Source organism: Pinus tabuliformis, chromosome 5_2, assembly GCF_031772625.1.
Source record: "Pinus tabuliformis cultivar Carrire ecotype Pingquan chromosome 5_2, CPIR1, whole genome shotgun sequence".
Classification (NCBI taxonomy): Eukaryota; Viridiplantae; Streptophyta; class Pinopsida; order Pinales; family Pinaceae; genus Pinus; species Pinus tabuliformis.
In genome coordinates, this window is record NC_142306.1 from 1,076,641,218 (window position 1) to 1,076,660,308 (window position 19,091).

The window sequence follows — 19,091 nt, forward strand, 5'->3', positions numbered from 1 at the left end:
ATGAGAAACAACACATCTAATCTACGCTAACCCGGGGTGTATTTCTTCTATTATGCGATCTAAAGAGATTTCGAACAATAACTGGTAATAAAAATCATTCAGCTATCATAAGAATAGAAATCAATTAAGATAAACCAGTTTGCATAAAAAGTTAAGCAAAACAATTGTGAACAGCATATCACATAATAAGTTATTCATATATCAAATACAAATAAATGACTCCACCATACAAAAGTGCCAAATGGTAACCCACACATTCATGCATTAACATATAAACAACTGAAAACTGTATATCACTTTAAGAATATAAGCAGAAATGGTCAAGAGATAAAAGTACCATTTATGATTGGTTCCACTCATAAGCTTCAAGCAACAACGATTTATCTCTACTTGTTCTAACATCTACTAAGAGTACAAAAGTGCAACATCAGTAGCAGACATCAAATGCAAACATTGATAAATCTCGATCCATCCATTCATCAAAAACCCCCTCCGAGAGTGCAAAAGTGCATGTTCTGAGGACAAGTTTTTTGACAAATTTCTGGACCCTTCTCCAAATGCCTGAGAAGGGTTTAAATACCGCTAATTAATTAATCTTAATTACATAAATTTAGGACACAGTTTTAAATGACCGCCCTTCTACTAAAGCAAATTTATTTCTAAAACTTGAATCTAATTTCTAACCGTTTCTGTATTTGCTCCTTAGTGTTGTAAGCAATGCAACATTCGCCTGGGAAGAGTCGGCTGGTCGTCTTTTCATTTCGTTCGAGCTACGAAAATAGAAATAACAAGCGCTGGCACCGCTTTCTGGCAAACTAGAAGATATTTTCGAGAATCTTCCTATGGCTTGGTGTATTCACTGTGTGTATACTTGGTAATAACCCAAATTTCTCTCAAACTGATTGTGCTTTTGCTATTTCGGTTTCCGGCCTTGCGAATGACTGAATAAGTTAGGGACTTTGCTCTCTGAACAATTTTCTGTATTGAAAACTACCTCCGTTCTTTGTTCCAGGCTTTTCTGGTGCATTTTCCCTCTTTAGCGCCTTTTTCTTTTTGCTTTACCCAGTCTAAGCTTCAGGATCTTTTGTAAACATGCTGCTTTTTTGCGCCTTTGACTCTGAGTTTTGGATGGCCTATTGACATCAGTATCTGTTGAGTGATACTCTGGAATCTGTGGTCCTGTTGCATGCGGCATCCATTTGTGAAGGCATCTCTTCTCTGTTCTCCGAGCATTGACGCTTTCCCCTTTTCCTTAGATGTTTCCTGCACATTGCTTTATGTTATTTGTTGTCTTACAGTTTACGCAAAGGAAAAGAGTAATGACGAAAAGATTGACATGAAAGCTTTAAGCTCTAATGAATGCATAATCATGACACCCATAATGAACTGACTCTTCGAAAAACACAACACAATCCTTCTTGGATACTTTGGCGTACAATCATTAATTTCTTTTAAGGCGCGCGCCCAATTTTGGTCTACAGACAGCTTTCCTTGAATACTGTGTCGAGGAAATTTTGCGATGGGTGATTTCTGCGACTCGCATCGCAGTATCGAGGATTGCGTCGTCAAGATGTGTCATCGCAGGAATTGATGATCGCATATATCGCAGATCGCAACATTGCAGATCGCAATATCGCAGATCGCAACATCACAGATCGCGCTTAGTCATCCAATCATTGTGTGCTGCTTATGCGATGTTGCGATATGCGACGTCGCATATCGGCCGTCAGAGATTCCTTAAGTTTTTTATTTAAGAGTGCTTCACCATATATGCGATGCGATGAATTTCGCGTCGCTTCTTCACAGCTTATTATGCGCATAGGAAAACGTTTCACTCTCTTCTCGTGATGCGCTACAGCTTTAGGGAGTTAAAATACAAAAAATTTGATAAAATGTTTTTTTGGATTTTTTATTAAGAGTCCCCATTTGCTTGGTGTTATCACTAATACCAAACAAAGAGGGGGGTTGTTGGTGGCCACAACACTGCCCTAAAGTAATGTAATGTAAAGTCATGTCAGCCTACCCATGGTCCGCGGACCATGGGATTGTATAAATAGAGTGAGGCTCTAAGTTGAAAAGATAGTTAAGAGAAAAAAGAGAAGAGTAGGAATGGTTCGAGCTTAGAGTAGATGTTAGGGTCCCACCCTAACCCCCTTATTTATGTAGTAGGATCGAGTCATAGTAAAAATTCAATAAAGCCCATATTAATAATTGTAAGTGGTTAACCCGCACTTAATGATAGGACCACAGTTAGTTGCAAATGGGCCATGGTATTAGATAGATGGTATTAATAAAAACCATGGTATTGATCCATGGTATTGCATGTATGAGTCATATATAAAGGATAGAGACTCCCTACGAGGAGCATCGTGTCTTATTTTGTAATCGAGGTCTGCTCTATTGGAGGTTGCCCCCTCGAAGAGGCAAGTGAACGTTGCTTTCTAAATAATAAAATACTTGCTCTTGTTTCTCACTATTCTATGTTCTGGGTATATTTCTTCGCATATTTGGTGTTCTGGTAATCATCTCATAGGTTAAGAGCATAACAAGTGGTATCAGAGCACTTTCTAGGGCAGGTGGGATCTCCATTTCTTAGTAATTTTTTTTCTGGCTAGGGACGTGTTCCGACGTCTTTAAACCACGGGATCTGTCATTGAGCGCATAAACCTGCGGATTTGAGGAGGCATGCACGCAGGAAATACAAGAGGTGGTAACGCTTGTTGGACTCCCTTGTAACCCCTGTGGGTACCCCTTCGAGTAGTAGCGCATTAGACAAAACCGCGCACAGACTGTCTTCCAAGTACCCTGTGTGTATATCGGAAGCCCCCTAGCTCCTTTGAAACCTCGCCATAGACAAACTGTCGGTCATCTTGCTACTACAGTACACCGAGAACAGCACTCGGAGAGATTACTCGCCCGTATGATAGGGTAGTCGGGTTGTATAGCTAAGGGTATGGTTGATCCTCCTTAGTTAGAGCCCTGAAACATTGGGCCGAGTACTACTGTCAAACCCTTATGTATATTGTGATCTATAGCACCTGACACTCCTCGAGACCATAGTTCCCTTTTCTATCTTGGGATCACGCATAATCTCTGCCAGATCAAATCTCACAAGGGGTTTTGTAGTAGCAGTAGACATCAGTCCCGCAGTTCCAAGGTAGCAGACCAGCCATTCCAATCTATTAGATCCATCAGATCTGCAGCAGCAATCTGTTCTACCGATCAGAGCTACCCGATCAGCCATTCAAATCTCTCAGATCCACCAGATCTGACTACTTGTGTGGGGTTCCTATACCAGGGCGTGATTTTCGTAGGACTTTTGGCAGCATTGACATTTTGAGGATTCGGCTACTGCAGTATTCCCAAATTTCAAGTACATCGGATCGATGCATGGTAGAAACTAGAGCTCAAGCTATGGCCAATGAGAAGATCGACAAACTTGAACAATCCTTACAAGCCATCCAAGCTCAACTTGACAAACTATCTGATGCACTCTCTAAGGGCAAGGAGGAAGCCCACGAGGAGGCGTATATTGGCAATGGACATAGTGAGGGTGAATCTAGCCACTCTCTTCACCTCTGGGGCACCCGCCAACAATCTTGTCCGTGACCTCCCAAGTTGGATATGCATAAATTTGATGGTTCTCACACGGTCGCATGGGTAGCACAAATGGAGCAGTATTTCATTCTGAATAACATCTTAGATAATGAGACTCAGCTTATGGTGGGGAGCTTGTACTTGGACAATGAAAGATGGTAATGGTGGGAATGGCATCAACGTTGCAATGGAAGTTTTATGACTTGGGCCACCTTCAAAAAAGCTCTTGCAGAGCGCTTTGACCAGGAATCTGCTTTTTTGGGTCGTCTCACTAAGCTCCGACAGACTGGCACAGTGGATGAATATGTTACAACCTTTGAAGCCTTAGCTTTCCGCACTAGGGATCTCCCGGATGCGTTCTACATGGACTATTTTATCAATGGTGTTAAAGAGGCCATACAAGCCCACGTCCGACTACACCACCCTCCCACATGGTCGGAGGCTTCAAGGTAGCTCGTAACATGGAATGTGCGTTAGCGGCCCAATCCATTTGCCCAAATTTCACCGCCAAGGGTCGCCCCCCACAAGCTCACAGCACGACTCAAACACTTAAGGTTCAAAAGGTGTCACCTGCAGAAATGGCCGAAAGAAGAAAGCACGAATTATGTTACTAATGTGATGAAAAATACTCCCCAGGTCATAAATGCAAGGAGCCCAATTTTTTTCAAATTGATGCCACTGATTACAGCTCATCAGAGGAAGCCCTACCACTTGAGGAACCTGAGGAGGCAGAAGAGGACAACTAGAAGGACAATTTCCCTGACGAACCAGTTATTTCGCTGCATGCTTTGGCAGGGATTTCTTCACCACAAACTCTCAAAATCAGAGGTTTTATTAAACATCGTCCAGTAGTAGTCTTGATTGATAGTGGAAGCACACATAATTTCATCCATCAAAAAGTCATGGAAGCAGTGCATTGTTTTGTACGAGCAGTTTCTAACTTCCAAGTCCAAATTGCAGATGGGGGAACATTGAAATGTGAAGGCCGCTGTGAAAATGTCAAACTTCAAATGGGGGATTATCAGTTGAAGACCCACATGTTTTCCATACACATGGGAGGGTGCGAAATTGTCCTCGGTGTTGAATGTCTTCACACTCTTGGGCCAATCACAATGGATTTCCACGAGTTATATATGAGCTTTAAGCAGAACAACTCCACACATACCCTCCGTAGACTCCAGGCGGGAGCTCCCTCTATCATCAGCTCACATAGGATAGAAAAATTGCTAAAAAAGGGCCATAATGGAGTTATAGCTCAATTTAATGCCATCCAGGCCGTCGAACCCAATTCTCTGCCGATTCATCCTGAGATGCAACCGATTTTAAATAACCATCTGCCATTCTTTGACAAGCCTCATGAGCTTCCACCCTCGAGAGGGGAACATGATCATAGCATCACCTTGGTTCCAGGGGCCCAACCACCAAATGCACACCCATACAGATATTCGTTCACCCAAAAGAATGAAATAGAAAAAATAATCAAGGAACTTTTGGAAGCAGGTGTCATTCGTCCCAGCATTAGTCCTTATTCATCACCGGTGGTCATGGTGCTCAAGAAAGATGGGGAATGGCGGATGTGTCTAGACTTCAGGGCCCTCAATAAGTTGACAGTCAAAGATAAATTTCCCACCTCGGTTGTTGATGATTTGTTGGATGAACTCAATGGGGCTCAATTCTTCACTAAGCTCGATCTTCGCTAAGGCTACCACCAAATTCGCATGAAGGAAGTCGACATTCCAAAGACTGCTTTCAGAACTCATGAAGGCCATTATGAGTTCCTGGTCATGCCATTCGGTCTTTGTAATGCCCCATCTACTTTTCAGAGCCTTATGAACCACCTTCTCAAACCATATCTCAGGAAATTTGTCCTTGTCTTCTTCGATGACATGCTCATATAGTTGCACTTGGGCCACACATCTTCAGCATGTAGATCTACTCTTGCAACTGCTCCGCAAGCATAAATTATTTGTTAAGATGTCCAAGTGTTCTTTTGGCATGGAAGAAGTTGAGTATTTGGGCCACATTGTGGGGCGTGAAGGCATCAAGGTGGACCCCAAAAAGATCCAAGCAATGCAAGATTGGCCTCAACCTAAGACCTTGAAGAGCCTGAGAGGATTTTTGGGTCTCACAGGCTATTATCACAAATTTGTTCGCAATTATGGTCACATTGCGAAGCCCCTCACTCAACTCCTCAAGAAAAAATCATTCTTCTGGAATGATGACGCACAACAAGCATTTACAGCTCTCAAAAATGCCATGTGTTCCACTCCAGTCTTAGCACTCCATGATTTCACCAAATCTTTTGTCATTGAATGTGATGCTTCGGGTATGGGTATTGGAGTGGTCTTAATGCAGGAAGGTCGACCCTTGGCCTTCACAAGCCAACAAATAAGTGGGAAGAATCTGGGACAATCTACCTATGAGAAGGAAATGATGGCCATATTATATGCAGTAGATACCTGGCAACCTTACTTACTGGGGCGACGTTTCCAAATCCGCACAGACCATCACAGTCTTAAATATTTTTTGGAGCAACACCTATCCTCCCCACAAAAAAATAAATGGCTCACCAAAATGCTGGGATATGATTATGAGATCATTTACAAGAAAGGGCGCGAAAATAGTGTAGCAGATGCATTATCTCTCCAATTTGAGGAGGAAAGTACCCTGCTCGCAATTTCCCTTCCTATTCCAGAATGGATTGAAGAGGCTTGCAGGGAATGGTTTTCACATCCCTGGCTCTCTCAAATCATTACTCAATTGCAGGCAGATCCAAATTCCACCAAGGGCTACTCGTGGCAGGATGAGATTCTTCGCTACAAGGACAGAGTGGTAATATCACCAACATCCACCCTCAAAAGCCGCATTTTGGCAGAATTGCACTCATCCCCCATTGCAGGACATTGAAGCTTTGAGAAGACGTATGCTCACACTAGAAGATCATTTTTTTTGGACAGGCATGAAAAAGGACATCTGTACTTTTGTAGTGGAATGTGATGTCTGTCAACGCCACAAAGGAGAGACACTCAAAGCACCAGGCACATTACAACCATTGCCCATCCCAGCCTCAATATGGACGGAGGTTTCTATGGATTTCATTACAGGTCTTCCAAAGTCAGGAAACAAGTCAGTCATCATGGTGGTTGTGGACCGACTTTCTAAGTATGCTCATTTTTGCGCCCTACCCCACCCGTTTACACTGACTTTGGTCGCTCAATCTTTCATGGATCAGATCTTCAAATTGCATGACATGCCCACTTCTATTGTGTCTGATCGTGACCCGATCTTCACCAGTAATTTTTGGCAGGAACTCTTCAAGCTACAAGGCACCCAACTAAAACTCAGTACTTCCTATCATACACAAATGGAAGGTCAAACTGAAGCTGTCAACAAATGTCTGGAAACCTACCTTAGGTGTTTCACTTCAGAAAAGCAACATCTTTGGGTACAGTGGTTACCTCTAGCTAAATATATAACACCAACTATCATGCCACCACCAAAGTGACTCCCTATGAAGCAGTTTATGGTCAATTCCATCCTTCCCCTACTTCTTATATCAAGGGGTGCTCAAAGGTACAAGCAGTGGATCAACTCCTACAAAACCGCACAACCATGCTCACCCATCTTAGAGAGAATCTTCATCAAGCTCAAAACCACATGAAGCAGCAGGTAGTTCAGCATGGCTCAGAGCGCCAATTTCAAGAAGGGGATCAGGTATTTTTGAGGCTGCAACCGTATAAGAAAACATCACTCAAAGACAAGGGTTGTCAGAAACTATCTCCAAAATTCTACGGACCATATCAAGTACTTCAGCGCATTGGAGAAGTGGCCTACAAGCTAGCTTTGCCACCCACTGCAAAAATCCATCCAGTTTTCCATGTCTCATGCCTCAAGAAAGTGATTGGGAACAATTGCAGAATTCAAACCAGTCTACCTGAATTGGATGAAGAAGGGTCAATCTGGCTCCAACTTGAACAGGTCCTAGACACACGAGAACGGCACCTGCATGGTCGCATGATCAGGGAAGTCCTCGTCAAGTGGAAAGACACCTCTCCGGAAGATGCAACCTGGGAACCAGCCACTATTCTTCAGCAGTTTCCGCAGCTTCAACCTTGAGGACAAGGCTATTCTTAAGGGGGAGGGCATGTTAGGGTCCCACCCTAACCCCCTTATTTATGCAGTAGGATCGAGTCATAGTAAAAAGTCAATAAATCCCATATTAATAATTGTAAGTGGTTAACACGCATTTAATGACAGGACCACAGTTAGTTGTAAATGGGCCATGGTATTAGTTAGATGGTATTAATAAAAACCATGGTATTGATCCATGGTATTGCATGTATGAGTCATATATAAAGGATAGAGACTCCCTGCGAGGAGCATCATGTCTTATTTTGTAATCTAGCTCTGCTCTATTGGAGGTTGCCCCCTCGAAGAGGCAAGTGAACATTACTTTCTGAATAATAAAATACTTGCTCTTGTTTCTCACTATTCTATGTTCTGGGTATATTTCTTCGCATATTTGGTGTTCTGGTAATTGTCTTGTAGGTTAAGAGCATAACAGTAGAATTCTAAGTGTATTGGGTCGTAGTAGTAGGAAGAGCCTCTGCAGCTGAGTGCGCAGACGTCTAGTAGAGTCCGTAGTTGAGTGCGCGTACCCCTACAGCTGAGTGTGCAGCGCGGTGTCGAGTCTGTAATCGAGATTGAAGATTAATAAAGAGAAGTTGATTCTTATTTTTGTGTATTTGTTGTACAATGCCTTCTTTACGGTTATGTTGGTTTATTTATCGCGCTCATTGATATGATTGACAAATATGCTGTAATAATCATTAGTCATACATAAACAAGTTAAGTAATCAGATAATAACAGATTAAATAGAAAGGAACTTGGGTATTATACGCATTGCACCCCAACTAGGGCTGCACAAAAACAACACCGCAGTTTGCGAAGGGATAGCAAGTGTGCATAGCGACAGGTTAGACCACGGACCTCCATAAGCCCATCAGAAATCCCCAGGGTGCGGAAACCTAGTTTTAGCACCCTACCATACTACTTCAGGTGAGACCTCAGTCCGTGCTTTGGACTGTTGCTGAAAGGGCTAGTAGTACCGGGATTTGCTTGGCTAAATCACCTCTGAACTCGGGTCAAGCCCATACAAGACAACAATCATCATCATGCTAATTGCACGGAAGAAGCCGTAGGACTCACAATTTCCTCCTTATCGAACCTGATGTTTGTGGAGCAACGGAGTATACCTCCCTTTAGTATATGAAGGAGTTGTTGCGTGCGATGGAAAATAGGATTTTCTTCGTAATATTATCAATTGATTTACACATGGTGGTGAATCAGTACCCAAGGCTTTCAGACAGTCTATATAGGAAATACTACAACATCGTAGACTTTAAAGCAGACTTCCATTGAGTCTATGTGAAGATAAGGAAGGACCCGATAGGGACATGGCACCCATTGCCATATTTAGCGACCGAGGATGACTTACTCGCAATAGTACAACATTAGTCAGTAGAGTGGATGACTCCACCCATAGAAGATGTTGGAACAAAGAAGGGTACTCCGTAGGATACAGGTTTGAGTGGAAAGGATACAGAAAAAGAACAAGGAACGGAAGAGACAAAGCCAGAACAGGAACATGGTACTCAACAACCCCTCAACGATGAAGGATTATCATAGGAGTCACCATTCATCATTAAAACAAGGTACCTACAAAAACCACATTAGGAATGAGGAAAAAGAAGAATGCAAACAAATATAGGGGTGCTATTCCACTTGTCCTCACTTATTGGGACATTGAAGAGATTAGGGAAAAGGTCCATGAGGTAACAACAGAAACTTGGGACATAATTGATGATCATTACAGAACAATCTTGGCTAAGGTTTAATAGGGCATCACATAGTTGAAGGCACTACCACAGACAACGATAAAATTAGAGTTGACAATTTAACCACTGTAGGCAAAGTGAACAATAGAGACAACATTTGGCATTAGGATTTTGAGAGTGCCAGATGGATCACTACAATTCGAAGCACCAGAGGACAGGGAATGAGATAAAGCTTGGAGCAACATCAACATAAACATTTCCACACTGCTGATTTAGGTACTACATGCATTCCACCAGAGTATAACAACTGAGTTGTAGGAGTGGGAACAACAAACTTCGTTATGGACTAGTCAGGTGGAAAAGGAGAGAGCTTAGTTGAAAAAGGAGTTGAAACAACTGGCTAAGCAAAGAGATGAGGTTTAGAAACAAAAAATAATTGGAAAAATCCATTGCATACACTTGTAGCACGATTTTGAATGTGAAGGTCCGTGAAGAGGAGCCACCAACAAAGAAGGTGGCAAAGCTCTCCCTCGTAATAAAAGAATGAAAGAATATGATCACAAAGATGAAATTTGACTATAAAGTGCAGATTTCAGAGCTGCAAATAAGAATGTAGTCAGCCACACCATCAGAAGTACGTGAGTAGAGGGAGAAGGACTTAAAATCAGCTTTGAAAGGCATCTCTGACACAGTGGCAGATTGTGGAAAATTACTAGAGGACACTGCAAATTTGGACCTCACTGCAGGAGGATCCAAACATTCAAAAGATTGAGGAGGAGATGCACGTGATGCAGAAGCAATGGGAAGAGATCTTGGTAGCTGTGAAGACCCTACCAGTCTCACAGAGGCTTGCCCGTATTATTGAAGGAAAGAACCTCTAGAAACAGATAGAATGTCTTCAGAGGAAGGAGCAAATCTTGCAAGCGAGGACTTAGTCGTGGCAGAATGAGTCCCTCTAACTTTCACAAGTAGTGGATGGAAGGCTCAAGCAGTTAAAGGAAAGGGAGAAAGAAATACTATAGAAGACTGCTGGTCCAACTACAAAGGCATTGTTGGAGGAGATGCGCCAAGAGGAAAAACAAGTAGTAGAAATAGTCTAGCAATACAATGGAGTCAGCAATGGTATTGCAACGAAGATCAAGGGTGTCGTAGCTGAGTGACTTGAGACGAGTCACATGTGAGTGTTGGGGGCCTGTTGGGAGCAACCCAAATTACTCCAGTTTTGGTCAAAGGCTCCACATTTTGAGGAGTAGAGTGCGCAAAGTTATATTTACTATGCGATGTTTAGGGGCTTTAGGGAGGGTCAAAGCTTGTCACTTTGTAATGGGTATTGGGTGTTAGTTCATTGTTTTGTCAAATCCATGGTATGTGGACCATGGTCTTGTAGTAATGAAATCTATATAAGGAGATGTAATACTTCGTTGAGGATAGGAATATAGGAGAAAAGTCATAGATGAATCATTGATATCTTCTGTCTTTAGTCTATATTTTGGGCTTTAGGAGAAGGCTCCATAACTGAGTGCGGAGGCCTTGAAGAGTCTACAGCTAAGTGTGCAGACCACCTATAGCTGGGTGCATAGGTCGAAGAAGTTGTATGTATTGAAGATCTATCTTAATAAAAGAAGAAGAAGTTTTGGCAAAAGCTTATGCATCTATGCTTATTATCTATGTTTATACATATTGTTATGCATGCTTTTTACTAAATTGTGTGAAAGAATGAATGGATACTATTTTATGATATGTTTATGCGATAAGTGAAAAATGGTGAAGTAAATCATCAATGCAAAGTAGATATGTCTAAGACATAAGTAAACAAATGGGTGCCACAACGCGCATATCCCTCTAGCTGTAGAAACCTGGTTATGCAAACTACCATAACTGCTTCGAGTGAGAATGTGATCTGCTTACAGGTCGTTTCTGAAAGGGCCAGTTGTTGAGGGTTGTTTTGGTGCGTAGTACACTTTGAACCTGGGTCCAAGCCCCTTGAGCCAACAAAATCTTTGAAAAATCAATCTCAAAACTCAATAACTAGCTTAATATCTTAAATACAGACTTTAAATTAGAAAGAGAGATCTCTCTTTGAAGCTAGAAGGGCTAGATCCCAACTTTTCAAGTGGTTTTGTGGTTACCTATGGGTTTCCCTCCAAAACCTAGGGAAATTATGGAGTTATAACATTCTGGTGACCATACTGGGGAAGAAAAATCTGATACATATATATTTTTTCCCTCGTAAATATTCATTTCAAAGTTCAAAGCTATTTCTAGTGCGTGACTGTGAAATAAATGCTAGTAAGGCTATTTTTCCACCCGGATTATGTACATATATCTATATGTAAGTAATCTATCAAATATCTGGCTCCTAGAAAGATCTACACTAGATCCCATCCAGATCCTAACACACTTGAAATTGTAAATAATCCTGAGAAACTTATTAGGAAAAAGAGTTTTACTAAGAGTCAAGCAAGCAATAATCCATTTCCCAAAATTAATTCTCTCCCTGAAAGTTTCATAACTGTAGAGGATATTGAATTTGACATACGTTTTGAGCACAATCTTTTCCATACCAAGTCAGAAAGCTTTGTTCCTGAGACAATTTTTGATGAAAATATTTTGAAACCTTATATATCAACATATCATTCCAGATTCTGATGAAGATGTTATAAAATAGTTTAATAAACTTGAATATTTGGTGACTGAATTAAATCAAGCTGCTCATAAATCATTTACTGATCAATCAACTGTCCCTTCTTCTTCTACCTTATCGCGCACCCCTTCAGTGGTTTCTATTATTACCACTATCCCTATTTCATCTATTGTCCTTACAACTACTATACCAACTCAGAAGAGTATAATCCCACCTTCTTTACCACCCTCAATATCCACATCAACTATAGTTTCATCTTCTTCCCATTCCCATTTACTAGCCATGGCAGCTCGATATGCCCCTCTTGTCTTACTAGAACAAATTCATGCCAAGCCACAAGATTATCAGAGCCGTATATCTAAATTTGATAGCACTGGGCCAATCACAACACAACAACACATAGACATAATGAATGACTATTCATATTTACAAGAAGTTGATGAAGATGATGTGAAAATGAGGCTCTTTGCACAAAGTTTGACAAGAGAAGTTAAGAAATGGTTCAGGGCATTGCCAACAGCTAGTATTGTAGATCTCGCACAATTTCGTCGAATTTTTCTCACAAGGTGGGAAGTAAAGAAGAATCCTCTTGAAATATTGGCCAAATATGAGAATATAAAGATAACTCCTAGTGAAACAGTTCAAGATTATTTCACTAGATTCAATAATGTTTACAATTCTATTCTAGCAAAAATACAACCTCCACTAGGGCTAGCTCTAACAAATTTCCAAATGGTTTTGATGCAGATATGTCTTATCAACTGAGGGAGAGAAATCTTGCTACCCTAGAGGAAATGCAAAGGAATGTTGTTAGTGTGGAAGCAAATTTATTGGCTAAGAGAGCAAGGTTAAAGGCTGAGAGAAGAGTCACGATCAAAGAAAAACCTTCTTCTTCTTCATCAGATGAAAATTTAGACACCTTTGTTAAAATCAATGAAATAATGATGGGAAGGAGAATTTTAACGGACATGGCTCCACCAGGAGAAACTGAACGGGGTCCTTAAATAAAAAATCCTAATTTTAGGAAGAATCCACCCCAAATTAAACAAAGAGAGAAAATAGGCCCAACTGATCAACATCAAATTAGACCTCCATTCTAGGAGAATTATGTAGATGAAGAAGATGAGATAGCTGAGGACCTTGAAGAGAATTAGATAAATCTATTTGGGGAAGGAGAAATAGACAATATTTTCTTAACTAAGGAGGAACAAGATCTATTCTTGTTGTCACATCCAGAATTCATCCCTCTAGAGTCAGATGATCATAAAAAGGGATACCAAAATTCTATCATGGAGGTACACAAACAATACAATTTGAGAAGTAAGAAGATGGTAGGAAACCTTCCCAAGAAGATTCAGAGTGATGCCCCTTCCACTAATCAGGAAAAGGATGATTCTCAAAGAGAGACTTCTAAAAAACTAGATGTAAGTATAAATAAGTAGATAAACCTCAAACTTCTTTTAGTATTGAAAATGAATTAGCAAGGTAAAATTTATATTCCTCTCATATAATTGATTAGCAAGAATGCATATAGATCTCAAGTCTTGAAGGCATTAAAAATATGGGAGGGAACAAACACAATCAAATTAACTGATGAAAAACCTAAATTATTGTTTGGACCTGAAGTTGAAGGAAAGTCTCAAGATGGTAATGTGCCACCCTTCTATGTTAGTTTAAACATCCATGACAATATTCTTCACAATGCCATGCTTTATTCTGGTGCTTCACACAATCTTATGCCTAGAGTCATCATGGAAAAGCTAGGATTAGATATAACAAGACCCTACAAAGATTTATATTCTTTTGATTCTAGCAAAGTAAGATGCTTAGGTCTCATCAAATATTTATGTGTGACTCTGGCCCAAATCCTAACAAAGAGTGTGGTGATGGATATTGTAGTGGTAGACATACCTCCCAAATATGGAATGTTGCTATCGAGATCATGGGGAGCAAAGTTACAAGGTACTTTGCAGATGGACATGACATATGCTACTATTCCTATTTTTGGTCAACAGAGAAGGTTGTACAGGGAAACATTGATGAAATATATGGTAAGTAGCCAAGACAAACCAAATAATTATCCCCTGTATTTTGTGCATTCAGATATGGATTCCTTCATTCTATATAATGACATATGTGCAGAAGAGGAAGTGTCAGACCTAGAAACTGAATTGAGAAAAACAGAGGAGAGGAAATTAGATGTTGGGAAAGAATATGAAGAGGGTGAAGCCCTTTGGAACATGGATTTTGATGGGGTAGTGGGAAAGGAAGGAGCAGGGGTAGGTGTTTGGGTCTCAAACTCACAAACAGGTATAGCAAAGGGATATTCTTACAAGCTCAATTTCCAATGCACCAATAATATAGCTGAGTATGAAGCACTGATTTTAGGATTGCAACTTTTGAAAAGGTTGGGAGCTAAAAGGATTTCTGTACATGGTGATTTTGAACTCATCATTAATCAAATTAAAGGTGAGTACTCGGCTAAACACCCTAGACTAAGGGCCTACATAAATGTTGTCTTAGATTTTCTGTAGTGTTTCCCAAAGTATCAATTGTCTCTGATTCCCAGAGGTCAAAATATCTTAGCTGATGCATTGGCTATCTTAGCCAGTACTTGTAAGATGCCTTTTCATCCCAATAGAAAATTTGAGGTTGAAGTGAAGCATAGGCCAACTATCCCAGATAACATTAGATATTGGCAGGTTTTTGGTAGTGATAAGCAGGTAGAAAAAATTTTGCAGTTAAAAGAAGAATTTGAGAATGTACATATTGATATAGATAACAATGTAGATAATGACATGAATGAAATAATGTTGAACAAGACTGATGAAATTCTAGAAGAGCTTGAGGTCCTACAATTGAAAGAAAATGTGTTGCCAAGGGGTTTGGTACCATTAGAAGAGTTGTTTGATTTTAATGATGTGGCTAAAAAGACAAAGATAGAACCTGTAGGAGTTGAGGTTGAAGACTGTAATATAGGTACTAAGGAAAATCCTAAGATTGTAAAGCTATCCAAGTCCTTACCTCCCAAAGAAAAATAGAAGTACATTGATCTACTAAAATAATATTCTGATGTGTTTGCTTGGGGTTATGAAGATCTAAAGACATATGATACTAGTATTATACAACATACCATTCCCATCAGAGAGGACCAAAAACCTTCAACTAGAAATTAAGGAGGGTAAATTTAGTTCTATTATCCTTGATAGAAAGAAAGGTTAAAAAAATTTTTGATGCCAAAATAATTGTGCCTTTAAGATTTTAAAAATGAGTGTCAATTCTAGTGCCAACAAGGAAAAAGAGAGGAGAAATAAAGCTATGTGAAGATTTCAGGAATCCAAACAAATTTTCTCTCAAGGATAATGACCATCTACCTAAAATGGATCATATTTTATAGAAAACAATTGGTTCCAACAGGATTTCTTTGCTTGACGGTTTTTTCAGGATATAACCAAATTCTAGTACATCCTGATGATCAACATAAAACAAATTTCACAACATCTTAGGGGAACCTTTATGTATGTTATATGCCTTTGGCCTTATGAATGCAGGGGCCACTTTCCAGAGAGCAATGGATATTGATTTCAAAAATGAGAAGGATAGATTTATTGTGATTTATTTGGATGGCATTACTGTATTTTCCAAAATAGATGAAGATCACCTGCTTCACTTAAGGAAGGTTTCTGAGAAATGCAGGAAATATGGTATTTCCTTGAACCCCAAAAAATATCTTTTTGGTTTAGAGGAAGGAAAGCTACTTGGTCACATTATTTCAAAAGATGGTACCAAAATAGACCCCAATAGAGTTGAGGTCATAATGAAGATTGATCCTCCTAGGAACAAAAAATAAATTTAGTCTTTCATTGGCAGGATAAATTTCCTGAGAAGATTCATCCCAAACCTAGCTGAGATTTTGAGAGAAATAAAAAACACACTGAAAAAGGATACTGAGATAAAATGGAATAGCGAGACTAAAAAATATTTTAGTGAAGTGAAAGTAGCTTTGACATGTGCTCCTGATTTAATTAGCCCTGATTTTACTAAAGATTTCATGATTTTCTCTTTTGCATCAGAACACATAATCGCAGTCGTATTATTGCAGGAAAACAAGGAGGGACATGAAAAACCTATAGAATACTTTATCAGAGATTTAAGAGATGCCTCCTTGAAGTAAAATATCATGGAAAAAAAAGATTTTGCTTTAGTAAAGGAATTGAAGGACTTCAGAGTGTATATTCTACATTCTCACATAATTGCTTTCGTTCCAAGTGTAGTGGTGAAAGATATCCTCACTCAGACTGATCTAGATGGGAAAAGAGGAAAATGGATTTCAGTGATTTTAGAATATGACATGGAAATAAATCCTTCTAAACTCATCAAAGGTCAAGGACTACCCAAACTGATGGCTGAGTCAATTTTTCATGCACTAGGCATAAATTTTGTAGCTGCTCTAGATGAAAAACAAGATATGGTGACTCCACATGTATCATAAAAATTTCTTACTTCCCCCTGGTATGGATATATTGTGTATGTTTTTCAGAATTTATGAGCTTTTGCAGGTTTGACCAAAACCAAGGTTAGATTTCTTAAACTAAAAGCTGTAAAGTTTTACATTTTGAATCAATCTTTATATTGGAAGGATGCTGGAGGTATTTTGTTGAATTGTTTATTGAAGGATGAAGCAGATAAAGTCATGGAGTAATTTCATCAAGGTGACTATGGAGGACATTTATACTAGAAAGCCACTGCCAACAAAATCTTGAGAGCAAGTTTTTACTAGCCTACCTTGTTTGCAGATGTTCATAAAAAAATTTCAACTTGTCATCAATGTCAAATTTTTTAAGGCAAGAGAAAAATCCTACCTCTACCCCTCAAGCCTATCTCAGTGGAGGTGCCTTTCCAATAGTGGGGTTTGGATTTTGTTGGATAAATTCACCCAAGTTCTTCAGCTCAACACAAGTGGATCCTAACAACAACAAACTACTTCACCAAATGGATAGAAGTAGTGCCAACCAGACATGTTAAAGATTTTGTCATCATTCAATTCATTGAAATTCGAAGACCATATTCTCTGCAGGTTTGGTTGTATGCTGCAAATTTTAAATAAAAAAGGATGATTGATTTTTGTAACAAGTATCATATAGTGTTATTATCCCAAGGAAATGGGTTAGCTGAATCTTCTAACAAGTCATTGGTGAACATCATAAAGAAACTACTGCAAGAAAACAAGAAATCATGGCACAAGAAATTGAAAAATTCCCTACGGGATGACTTGATAAGCACAAATAAATTGATTGGAATGTCACCTTTCCAATTGGTTTATGGAGTGGATGTAATTTTTCCCGTTTCCCTAGGAATTCCAGTGCTGAAATTGTTGCAGGAAGAGGAAGCAGAACCAAATGATGCCTCGAGAAGGATCAATCAATTGATACATTTGTAGAAGACTAGAGAATAGGTTTAAAACAATACATAGGTCACTCAAGATAAAATCAAGAGAATTCATGCCAGGAGGATTAAAGAATAATTTTCAGCGAGATGATATTGTTTTAAAGTGGGATGCTAGGAATGAAGAGAAAGGGAAAGATGGGAAGTTTGATAGTTTGCCGAAAGGCTCTTACAAGATTGTAGCTCTCTAAGAAAATCATTCATTTTTGTTAGAATATCTCATTGGAGAAACACTGCCTGGAGGACCTATAAATGGTAGGCTACTCAAGCACTATTTTATTTGAAGGCAACTAGTAACAAACACATAACTTTATATATCATTTTAATATTTTAAATACTGCGAGTGTGAGTATTTTTTCATCAAGAATTGAAGCCCAGAGTGAAGGCCCTAATTTCAAATGGGTTGTTGTTGTATTTTGTTTGAATTTTTAGTTTATATAGGTTAGTGTTGAAAATAACAACAAGAAATGATAAAAATAGAATCCAGAAATTTCAGTTTAATTTGTCCTTGAATTAAACTGAGAATTAAATTCAAATTTTATTCTCATAACAACTTGTAATAGTTAACTAGAGTGAGTTGAATTAGTTAAATTAGGAATTTCGAGTTGGAAGTCTTTCTGAAGTCATGTGTATGTTCTCCCTATATTATAGGGGTCTAGGATGAGTTAAGTATGAGTTGTAAATAGTTAACTCAGTTTACTGAGTTAAGTCTAGTTAAATTAGTTCCAAACTGTTTGAGGAACTAATAGTGAGTTAACATTCAGTTGGTGCGCTAATGCATTAACTAGTGCTACTCCATTTAACTGAAGATTCCCTCATCAAAAACTCATGCATGTCAACTCTGAGAAAGACCCAGTTGAGACTAGAGTGCAGGGACAATGTACTATTTGTTGTATAATTTTATGAGTTGTACAAATAGTGTATGCAAGCAGGAACTGATCCTTGAAGGGATTGCATGGTTTTGGATGCAATGATTTCCCTTTAAGATGGGGTTATCAGCCATAGGAATTGTGCAAGGAAATAGGGACTTGGAGAGAAGGAGAATTGGCTAGTGTTGGCCAAGAGTTTGCTTGTGATTTGGAGATTGATTTTATTGAGTGTTGGGATTGTTCTTGTGAGAATAAGCATTGTAATGTCATATTGATTTCTAATTAATGCAATACATATAGTGGGGTTTTGAGCTGTGGCTTTCCTTAGATATTTATGTAGAAATTTTGAATAATTAATCACTTATTCACAGAGATTACCCTGATTATACACTATTGCGGAATACATGCACAATACATAATCTCCTCTACATTGATCATCAAATGAGTAGCATCAAAAACAATGAAACATCAATCGCATGCACACATTAACACAGTATGTAACCTGATGAAAGCATACAGCTGAAAACCCCACACTATTTGTATATTATAATGATAGAGAACATGTAATAATACATAGTACAATACTCCTCACAATTACTCAGTACTATCTCCACCTGTTACACACAAAACTAGCTCAGCTCTGATCAATCATAGCTCAAATCTCCTCCACTGCTTTGCCTGCCTCCACTGTGCAATCT